Source organism: Pangasianodon hypophthalmus, chromosome 20 (assembly GCF_027358585.1).
Source record: "Pangasianodon hypophthalmus isolate fPanHyp1 chromosome 20, fPanHyp1.pri, whole genome shotgun sequence".
Classification (NCBI taxonomy): domain Eukaryota; kingdom Metazoa; phylum Chordata; class Actinopteri; order Siluriformes; family Pangasiidae; genus Pangasianodon; species Pangasianodon hypophthalmus.
Window position 1 is genome coordinate 1,818,041 of NC_069729.1, and position 11,629 is coordinate 1,829,669.

At 39.5% G+C, this 11,629-nt stretch overlaps 1 long non-coding RNA gene across 1 annotated transcript; it reads left to right on the forward strand.

Annotated features, from left to right (window-relative positions):
- The first annotated feature begins 4,690 nt into the window (after window positions 1-4,690).
- On the forward strand, window positions 4,691-5,883 carry LOC128317112 (uncharacterized). Its single transcript, XR_008300619.1, has 2 exons — window positions 4,691-5,077; window positions 5,246-5,883. It is a non-coding gene; the product is annotated as an uncharacterized LOC128317112 (long non-coding RNA).
- The last annotated feature ends 5,746 nt before the right edge of the window (window positions 5,884-11,629 follow it).

Sequence of the window (11,629 nt, forward strand, 5' to 3'; positions counted from 1 at the left end):
CTTGAACAGTTTTTATCCATATGCCAATATTTCTAATATTTCTCAGCACATAGGATTCAGGGTTGATTGTGCAATAACAAAGGACTTAATGTTTAATTTCTGCTTTAATCTCTGTACATTTCTGCTTACTGCTTTACCCTGACATTTGTTCATATTTGTTGGCATTGTTTGCTGTACATGCCTAGTTTTGCACTATTTGCTGTACATATTCCTTACTTATTGCACTGTTTTGATATGTGTGTGCACATGTTCACTTTTTGTACTGGGAGCCAAAACAAATTTTTGTTGTACATTGTACAATGACAATAAAGGCATTCTAATTCTAAATCAGGTGTGATTATGTGTGTGAGTGTGTTTCTAGACAGGATCCACTGCCCTGACCAGAAGAAATCATTTACTCAAGATGGATGAACTTGGATCCAGTTTGCAAAGCAGCATTAACATCATTTTCAATTAGGACCAAGTGTTTAAACCCTAACATCATTTTTTCACCTAGCTGCTGAGAACCTCACGCTTGCACGTAACGTGTTTAAACGATGAAGTGTCCTGTCCTCTTTTTGGTTTCCGCAGCTATAATCTCTGAACCAAAGATTAAAGCTGTGCTTTTTTCTGCTTGCAGGAATGGTTATGTAAGCTGTGGGGGGAAAGGAATCGAGGATAAACAGGCGAGTGATGCAACGCTGGTGCTGCATACCGGGAAACGTTTTGCGCAATGACTAACAGTTTGGAAGAACTTTGGCTTCAGGAAGCACTTCCGCATATAATATCACTTTATCAAAATGAATACAGAATGTATCTGATGAGCTGCGTGAAATCTCTGCAGAGAGAACTGTCACAGGTTTTTATGTCACCCTCGTCGACCTCTTACAGTTTGGGTGGCTGCATTAGTCATGTGTGCTTCCTCAGGGCTTTCTCTAAAATGCGACACTGGCGATGTGGCGTAATCATACGGCTGATGACTCAAACGTCGCACAGATCCCTGCATGAGTCATTCATGTCTTTGCTTTTTTTTTAGTTTACTTCACTGTTTTGTGTTAATAAGAGCTTCAAAAAAAGTACAAGTGGAGCAATCTAATATGAGTTCACGCTTAAAAAACTTAAGTGTTCTTTGTGTAACACTACAATAAAGTGTGTTCCTGTCAGAAAGGTCTCCAAGTAGAACTTTCTGGAAGCTAAAGATGCTTTACTAATCAGTGAACCCATAAAGAACCCTTGAAGAACCTTTTCTAAGAGTGTTAAATTAAATGAATGGTAATTATTTTCTTCTTAATACCTAGAATCTGACAGGCCTTTAACATTTAGCTGTCTTGGTGCTTGGAACACTCTTTAAGGGTTCTTCAGGGGTTCCCTTAATTTTCTAAAAGTGTCCAAATCAAATGAACCATCGTGACTTCAGTTGTCACGTCACCTTGTGGAACCCTGTAACCAAGTGTCAGAAGGGGTTCCATATAGAACTCTTTCAGGAGCCCAAGAACCCTTAATTATCCAGTGAACGCTTTAAGAACCTAACATTGTACCATGGAGCTAAATATTAAACATCTGACAGGTTCTAAGCACTAAGAAGAACCTAGTGAGCAATAATTTGGAGTTTGTACTACACACCTACTCAGAAAAAAACAACTAATTTAAATTAGCTGTTAGTTATTTAAAGGTTCATTAGATAGTTAAGGGTTCTTGGCTTCCTAAAAAAGGTTCTACATCAGAACTCTTTCTGATAGGACTTTGCTGTAGAGTTCTAGATAAAACATTTAAGGTTTTCACCAGACAAATGCTGAAGAGTTTTAAGTTTTTAAGTGTGCACTCATATTCGAATGCTCCATGTCTGTTGGAAACACTTATAATCATAACACATTCTGAAAAAATTGCAGATTCTGTTGTATGGTTCTACATAGAACCTTTAAAGGACAACTGAAGAATGCTTATATGTTTTAAAGTTTTTAAAAGAGTAGAAGGAGTTATTTTGGCTGAATGCTTCAGCTGTCCTGATTAACCTGGGTGCTGGTCTTCAACTTCGGCCAGGATTCAGAAATAAAGCGCTTTGGGTGTAGAGTTGGCACCAGGCAGTGGAACGTTCCTGTGTGTGTGTGGGTGTGTGTGTGTGTGTGTGAGAGAGAGAGAGATCATCGCTGCCTCAGTGTGTGTTAGTTCAGATTTGGGAACAGCACTATGCTTTACCTGTCTGCTCTTCTGAGCTTGTTGTAATTATCGCTGATTTTCCTTCACACAGATTAAATCTCTATTTTTATTTTCTAATTCATGCTGTGAATTCTTTTAAATTCTCTGTAATTCTCATCCTTCTTGTGTCTGTCTACTTTTATGTGTAGGTCACTGAATAAGAGTTTCAGACAGTGCGCCAGACGTGAGCATATATATAATACAGCACGTTTGGACAGGAACAAAGGAGTAAGACTCTCTGTGTGGTGCTGTTCCAGGAAAATAATCAGTGACAGGGTGGTGTGATGAAGCGGAGTTGTTGGTTATTTTCATGTAACATCATATCTTGAAATGCACCACAGCAATTTCTCAACGATTACAGTTTTAATTTATTAATGAACAACATGCCATACATTTGAATTCTTCTATAGTTACATGTAATGTTGTGGAAAGTCTGCAAACCAGGTTAGTTTCTGTTCTCGCTTACGTTATACGTCTTGTTTTTTCTCTCTCTTGAAGTTAAGACAGAAATGCAGCTTGTCATGATACTGAGGAACTGCAAAGAGTAAACTCCTCTGTCCTGTAGATGTCGTGAAGTTACAGCTTTACCTCTGACTGTTACAAAGCGCTGACACTGGAGACTCCTTCCATAAATGTTACAAAAACGTCACCATATCAATGATTATACTTTTTTTTTCACTATAGAAACAATAACTTATTAGAAGAAGCTGCTGTTATAGAATATTAATCAACACGTTCTGACCAATCAGAATCCAGAATTCAACAGCGCTGTGGTCTGATATAATACATAATATCAGATATAAAATATACAGGTTCACTCGGGTCATACCATTCCACTGGTCATACCACAAATAGACTCATCTGAACTTTATGAACTTTGCATAAACACTCAAATAATTTGTCGGTGATTTAGCGAGGTTTTCAGAGCCTTTTGGAACATGGATGGTTTCAGCGGTTTCTCGGTTTCTCTCTAAATAAACCTTTGGCTGTTTGTTCTCAGCCTGCGTCACGTCTCTGACCTGTACGCTACATTCAGCTTGTTCAGACTCAAAGACTAACCTTTTTTTCCTTCACTGGAACTAAAGCCACAAATGCACACATTTCCCAGATTTATATTACAATCTCTTCAGAAATAAAAAATCAAAGTGTTTTGTAATGGATTATTTCACTGGTACAGGACGCTGATGTGATGTGCATTAGCTGAAAAGGGAGACGGGCGTCTTTAAAACAGCACTCCTGGTTCTCTGAAGCTCTTGTTAGAGCATGCACAGAATATAATTTTTCAGCTTGACGTGTGATGTGCCAGACTGATGATGATGTGCGAAGCTCAGCAGCCCTCATCTGTCTTTTCAGAGCTGCTATTTTGGGTATTAAACCTAAAAATACCACAAGCTTTCCCGAAAACTGATGATTGCTCTGGGAAACCTTGTGCTTGTTACCTACAGAGCTCTTACTAATACCAAACTAAGCATTCCCACAGTATGTGTGTGTGTGTGCTTTTTCTCCACCACAAGCTGACCACACTCAAAATAACTCTCCACCAAACACAGAGTGCTATGTTAAAGACGCTGCACTAAAGATCCAATATTAAACTTTTATTATTTTAGCCAGTAACTCATTTACATATCACTTTACATAATCAGGTGAGGCTATGCTAATGAAATCTAACAGTATGTCAGGTCTGCGCTGTTTAAACCTTTTTTTCCTCAGGCGAGGCCAGGAAGTCCCGATGGCATGTGATTTTGGATTTTTATTGGCTCACATGAGCGAGGTTTATGAATTCAGAGGTCAGAGTTCACTTAGATAACAACAACATGCCTTGAAGCAAAAGTAACCGCTGCCAGAAGCACATGCCTCACATGTCCTTTCCCCTTCGGTGAGTTGACTTTTCTGTCAGGTGAATTGTATTTGTATTCGGTCTTGCTGCTTCTTTAAAACAGATGTAGTTTTCAGTCGTCTCCTGTTTCACTGTAGCAAGGGCTCAAAAATCTTAATTTCTGCGGCTAAGCGTAAATTGACATTAGCAAGCGACAAGTGAATCATGTCATTTGTAGTTTGTCTCTTGTGGATGTGTAGCAGCCTCTACTGTTCTTGTGGGCATGGCATGGCCTGTCCTGCATTTATTAGTTACAAACCAGCAGAGCTTATATATATATATATATATATATATATATATATATATATATATATATATATATATATATATATATATATATATGTGTGTGTGTATATGGAGAGAGAGAGAGAGAGCTTTTAGCGATAACATTGCTTGCTAGCGTGAAGGTAGGGTTAACCGTACATGTTGGCACTGTTGTCAGCGGTTACAGTTCTGTGTTCTGTGATTAGAAATTTATGTTTAAATCCCAGGACAGCTTCAGAGCCACTGTTGCAAAGTCCGTAAACTTTATCTCCTCTGTCTTTGCCTCATTTCTTTATCAAATCGGCAGTGTTTAATCAAACCATTCTCACCCGTTCCTCTAGAATCCTGTTCTTCAGCACAGCTCTGAACTTGCTCAACTCTCCTCACATCTATTCTGGGCTGTGTCAACATTCACAAGCCTCTCTATAGCTTCTCTCTACAGCGTCTGCCAGCTTTTCTCTCTCTTTCTCTCTCTTTCTTTCTCTTTCAAACCTTTCTATGGAACATCTTAAAGAATTCTGAATGTTCTCGTCCACATTTATTTTTTCGTTCACGGAGGCCTTGACAGTTCCTTTGAATTTGGAAGTTATGCAATTTTCATTTGCGTAACCAATCCCTTCGCACACACTCTCTGTCTCTGGAGCTTCCTCGGCGGGTGTAATCCCAGACAGTGGAGCACCTGGGCCGCTTGTGGAATTCCTCTCGCAGGGTGGAACAATGCTCAGAGACCCGTTGTTCAGGAAACACTGTGGAGTGCCCCGGGTGAGAGTTCGGAAATGGGCCAAGAAGTGTGTGTGTATGTGTGTTTGAGAGAGATGGAGAAAAAAAAAGATAGTGTATGTGTACAGCTGCATATATGAGTGTGAGAGATTGAGAAAGGAATTTTTGTGTATGTGTGTGTGTGAGTGTGTGTGTTTGTCGTCCTGACAGTTCCGGAGGGGTCTCTGAACCGAGGGTCGCTCTCTGAACTCTTTCTGTGAAAGTGTTTTCTGGTGCCGAATGTGTGGTGAAGAACAACAAACAGGAGCCGTGTGCTGTGACAGATGTCCCACGCTGATAAACCCATCAAAGATCTTCCTCACGTGCAGTTATGTAATATTTCCCACAACCGCACGTTCTCCTGCTACCTCTACTCATTTCCCCACAGTACTAACACCACTTACACCACAGCGCTACTGAGTTCTGCGTTCTGATTGGTCGGATTTTCTACAACAGCAGCTCTGACAGTAGTGCAGCTGCAAATCACAGGTTTGAAATACGTTTCTAAATCATTTCTATAGTAGCAGCTCATTCACGGGGACTTGTACAGGGACACTGCACATAAACGGATTAAACGTGTGTAATCGTTGATATGGTGAAGTTTTGTGTAAGAAGATGTTTATTTATCATTTATGGAAGGAGTCTCCAGTGTCACTGCTTCGTGTGAAGTAAAGCTATAACTTCAGGAGTTTACGCTTTGTAGTTTCTCTGTAACATGACAAGCTGTTTGCGTTTTTCTGTCTTATTAAGTTCAAGAGAGAAACGTGAGATAAACGATAATACTTAATAAATAAAACATTGTAATCGTTGGCAAGTTGTTGTGGTATAAGAGGAATAAAACACTTCAGGACGTGCTGTTATTGGAAAATAATTCAATTCAATTCAATTTTATTTGTATAGCGCTTTTAACAACGGACATTGTCACAAAGCAGCTTTACAGAAATAAATACATTCAGGATATAAATTTTAAGTGTATGAATTTATACCTAATGAGCGAGCCAGAGGCGACGGTGGTGAAGAAAAAACTCCCTGAGACGTCATGAGGAAGAAAACTTGAGAGGAACCAGACTCAAAAGGGAACCCATCCTTATAAATAATTCCCGTCTTTAACTGTGTACTACATGGTCAAAAAGTGCAACTGTGTAACCAGGAAATTCATTATAGTTTTTACATTAAGTCTGTTTGTTGAACTTATCCACTGTTCACTGATGGAGACTTGAGTGCAAAACTGTTCATGGGAATTGCAGTCCTAAAGCTATCATAGCAATTGTAGTCCAAACCCATCATAGCATAAGTGTTCATATCAATTGTGGTCCAAAGCCATCTTCATGGTTTTAAGTGGTACCACCCATTTAAGTGGTAATCTCAATGATCTTCAGGCTGTGGGGCCATGTGGGGCCGTCCACAGTGATTTCCAATGAGAACTCCAACCAGAAGATAGATAGATCAGGATAGCCAGGTCCGGAGGTCCGGGTCCGGAGAGCACAAGGGGTCAGGATCACTGAAAATAATCGAGTTTGGGGTTGTAACAGTAACACTACTCTACTGCTACATCACACCGTACTGACATTGATTATTTTCCTATAACAGAACGATTATTATTAATAATAATATTTAAAAAAACTGATGTGAGACACAAACACACACACCCACACACTATCCACTCAGGTAATTATATGTAACGTTCTTTTTTGTGGGAAAAAAAATCTGTGTTTGCGTCATACAGAACTATTATTGGCTCAGCATCAGCGCAATAAAGCCTCGACAGAAATCCGATCAGGCTTTCAGAAGGTTAACCATAATTGAATCTGATTGTTAGATGTTACTACAGGAAGCAGCAGAACATGTTAAATGGAGTTAATTGTCTGTGAGACGTCCTTTGTCTGCCACTGCTCATTAGTGGCTCTATGGGGAAAAAAAGCTGTTGTGGAAGGAGAAACATCAGAGTCAATCCTGACAGAGTGTTAAGGAGTCATGGAGTTGAGCGGCGCTGAGAACGTTCAGTACTTCACTTCTTCTGAACTACACCAATGTTGTGAGTTTTGATTCATTTGAAATAATATTGAGCAGGCTACGCACACCGTCTACCCAATATCCATTCTTTTATTTTAATTCAACAAATAATTTCTATTTATTTTGGTGTGGAATTCCCAAAGATCAGCTTTACTCCTTAATCCTGCAGTAATCGCTGCTCTTTTAACATTAATTACATTTGAAAAAAGGTTTAAGAGATAGCTAACATTATTAGCTAGCTAAAAATGTCTGCTCAAATTGAAGTGTTCTTAAACTTCATATATTAAATATTTAGAAAGTTGATTTAGTGAAGGTGTAAAAGAGACAGATTTATGTAAATGGAAGTAGTTATAATAATAAAGCACCAGCTTGCCTATAGGAGTCAGTTTATATATTCTATAGCTAATGTTATGGCTAGGTAGCTAAAAAGTAGGTCCACAGACACAATGCTAATAGCTAGCTAATGTCTTTCTATCAAGAGAATAATTCCTTTTAACAGTCAATAACAAAGCATAAAACAGAAATGAACAGAAAGTTTTTCTAACTTTTCTAACTATATTAGCTAGCTACTTCCTCTGCATATGTAATTTCTTTTCCTGTCCTCCAGTACACTCCAATAAAATGTAGGGATGTTTCAGCTAGCATGAAAGTTGGTAGAAACATTTTCATACCATCCCTACTTGAATCTATGCTTTTGAAATACATACTTATTTGTTTTAAGCGCTGAAAAAGTCTAGTTTGCTTAGCTAGCTGCATTTTAAAAAATATCAGTTTTGTTTCATCTAGCACATCCTCCATCATTTTTCCCTGTTTTAGATCACAATGCCTTCTGCTGATGATCCCTCCATCATCTAACAATTCAAAGATGGGGAAGTGAGGTGAGAAAGATGATGAGGGCAAGTTAAAAAGAGAACCGGAACCCAGGAGAACCTTCATACTGCTGTGGTTCTAGTCTTAGACCCAGCTATCATGAATTAGGAGATTGCCATCATAAGTCATCAAGTGCTGCCTTATCATCTCTGCAGCATTCAGTTCACTAGAAGAAAATGGTGGAATGAAGAGGAACGAGCTCTTCCTTCCTTCCCCACATGCCGCTGCAGCATCTGTCCAGACCCCAGAGCAGCCCTGAGTTAAACTTTCCCCCAGTGCCTGATTGGTGATGTGGCCTGCTGGGTTGGACGCAGCTGCAGAGAGACACCCGTGGGCCCTCGGGCGGGAGACGGAGGCCTGCTCTTTTAAAAAAACGCAGACTCCTCACGCGTACGACGGCATGCGATATCTCAAACATGCTTTGATGTCCGGTACATTCCGTGGGTGTCGTGTGTCGTGGTGCTCAGGCTGACAGGAAGATCAGTCATCATATATTTTGTATTACAGTAATGATAAAAGCAAAATACGAATCCTAGCGTGCGAGGACCAGGTGTGCTAGCGCAGGTGTTCGAACAGCAGAAATAATAAAAGAACAGTTCCGCCAGAAGTTTGCTTCTTTAATTTTCTATCAAGTACATTCCCTTATAGTCTTCTAGTTAGAAGTGTCTACTGCTGGTGTTCATCACTGGAAATATCTCCTGTGATAAACCAGTCCTGTTTGCCAGCTAGCGTTAGCAGTATAGCGCTTACATCAATCGTACTGGTAACGGAACTAGATCATTTTTTACCTTTAGAAAAATACAACTCTGGATAAGCATGTCTGTGTGGAATGCAGCGTAGTCAGTGTAACGAATTTTCACAAAATCGACCTCCTAAATGGAAAACTGTCAGGTCAGTGTTGACAATGTACAAATTTCGATTGTGTCTGTGTGTTCAGCTTTGCTACTTATGAACACACTGGAGCAGGAGTGTTGCTAGCCAACCTATTAGCTAACCTATCTTACTAGCGACATTCTCCTGTGCTGAGGTGGTCGTGTTGCTACTTTTTAAATCAAACCCATCAGTAGAGTTTACATACGCCTTGCAGAATCTGCAAAATATAGTCCACAAGATACATTAATAAACGAATTACACAAATGAACCAGTTCAGAAGTTTCCATACGCTTGATTCGTAATACTGTGTGCTGTTACCTGGATGATCAGCGACTGCTTTTATGTTTTGTGATTTTTTTTGTTTAAAGATCTTATTTTTTTCATTTAGTACTGCCCTTCAGAAGCTACATAAGACAGTTACATGTTTCCCAGAATACAAAATAATAACATTCTACACCAATCATCCTGTTCAAAAGTTTACACCCCCTGGCTCTTAATGTATCGTGTTGCCTTCTTGAGGATCAGTGAATGTTTGCACCTTTTGTAATAGTTGTGTTCAAGTCCCTCAGCTGTCCTCAGTGTGAAAAGATGGATCTCTAAATCATATAGCTGCTGTTGGAAAGGGGTCAAATATGCAGAAGATGCTGGAAAAGTAAAGAATGTGCAGGACCTGGAGGATTTTTCTGAAGAACAGTGGGCGGTTTAACTGCTCAGGACAAACAAGAGACTCATAAACAGCTATCACAAAACATAAAAACAGTCACTGATCATCCAGGTAACACACACAGCACTAAGAATCAAGCGTATGGAAACTTTTGAACTGGTTCATTTGTGTAAATTCAGTTATTATTGTGTCTTGTGGACTATATGTAAACATCTGCTATGTGATAATAGCTTATTCAGGGCAGAACTAAATAAAAACAAAATACAATTTTTATGATCCCTCTTATTTTTTTAAAAAATTATTAACATTTTGCAGATTCTGCAAGGCGTATGTAAACTTATGACCCCAACTCTAAATGCTATATTTTATTTTCTTGACGTATAAAACATATTCTGAATCTTTCAGGTTGTTTAGCAGCTTTTTATTTGCTAGCTTCCTTTGATTAGCTTTGATGAAACTACATTTGCCATGTAGTTATTAGTGTACCTTTAGCTAACTGCCTTAAATGAAACCTTTTTCAATAAAATGTAAGGTATTCCTTTGTTCATTCCTTAATTTGATCTCTTTAAATGCAACATAAATTGTGTTTTGAATATTAGAGTTCCTTTTTTTCAAAGGAGAAGCACCGTTCTTGTTTTGGAAATATAACTCAGAGACTGTAGGAAATACAAGTGACATACTTGTGCAATGCATTTTCCATCAGCGTTGGGTCACTGGGTTTTGTGATGAGGGAACGTTAACAGAAATAAATTCAATAACAATATGAGGTCTTGAACTTGAACTTGATCAACATGCTGAGACTAAGAGCTGCGATACTACATAGAAGAATATATAACAAGACAGATTACATATATATAAAACACATATATCACAAGACAGTGTACAATTTTAAGACAGAGTTAGTTGTCAAAGACAAAAAATCCCCATTGGAAAAAAATTCTTTGGTCGTGAGTTGAGATCGGCGGTCTCATAACGCGTAACGTGATGATTCAGTGTCGGGGCGATCAAAGACAGACGACAAACTTCTGTCAGTGTGAGAGATTGTTGATTACAGTTGATAAGAGCGTGAGTGCTCCTGCTATGACGCCCGTCTAAAAACCACCAACGGGATGACGTCAAACTCACGGGACTGCTTCAGATACGGTAGCGGCGATGAAGCAACGTAGACGTGATCATCTTATGTCTCAGTGTCGCTGATGTACCACAGTGTGTGTGTTCAGCGCACAGCAGAAGTGTGGACTCAACACCTGCGGTGCTGAAGTCTGGAAGAGTTAGAGCCAGAACTGTGTGAGACTGCACTGACTGCTCTAAAACTGAGCTCTGTATCCATGCGCGTGCACGGTGAGAGCAGGTGAGTGCGCGTGCACGCGCCAGAGACACGACACCCTGAGGTGGCGTGACGTCACGCCCTGCCTTCGTCACGAGGAGCGTCAAACGACCCAGAAACCAGTGTTGCCAGATTTATTTATTATTTTTTTTTTTTTACATCTTCAGTGAATTCAATCTGTTCATGCTGGCAGCTCTTTTCATTTTCATTCCCCCTCTCTCTTCTCTCGCGCGCGCTCTCTCTCTCCCTCAGGGTTGCCAGATTGCACAGAATTGAATTCACAGTACAATATTAAAACCCTCATATAAAACCATAACACAAATTATATAAAGAGCCAGATGGGAGATTTTTCTCCACTGTAGTAATTACAATTTTAACAGGATGTATATGTGCGCAATCTGGCAACAGTTACACAAGTGTAATTAAATGAAAAACATCATGAAGCATTACTGTTAAATCTCTTCCAATTTATCAGCACCTCAGACTCTAGGCTAATTAATTAACGACATGGAAGTGAAAATAATCAACAAAGCTATCTACAAGCGCAGTGTTATGATTTTCATATTTAAAAAATATCACAGTCGAGTGATAAACGCACCAATCTGGCAACTCTGGGGCAAGAGTTTCATAAAATAACACAGATTCAGTGTCTATTAATATAATATCACTGTTAATTAGATTGGAAGCTGATTTTTTTTTCCTCCATCGGCGCGTGCGTTGCGGTGAGATGCACGCGCATCACGGAGTGCCGGGTGAACGGACCGGAGTGGGCGGAGAAGAAAAACGGGGTCTCGTTACAGCCCACTTT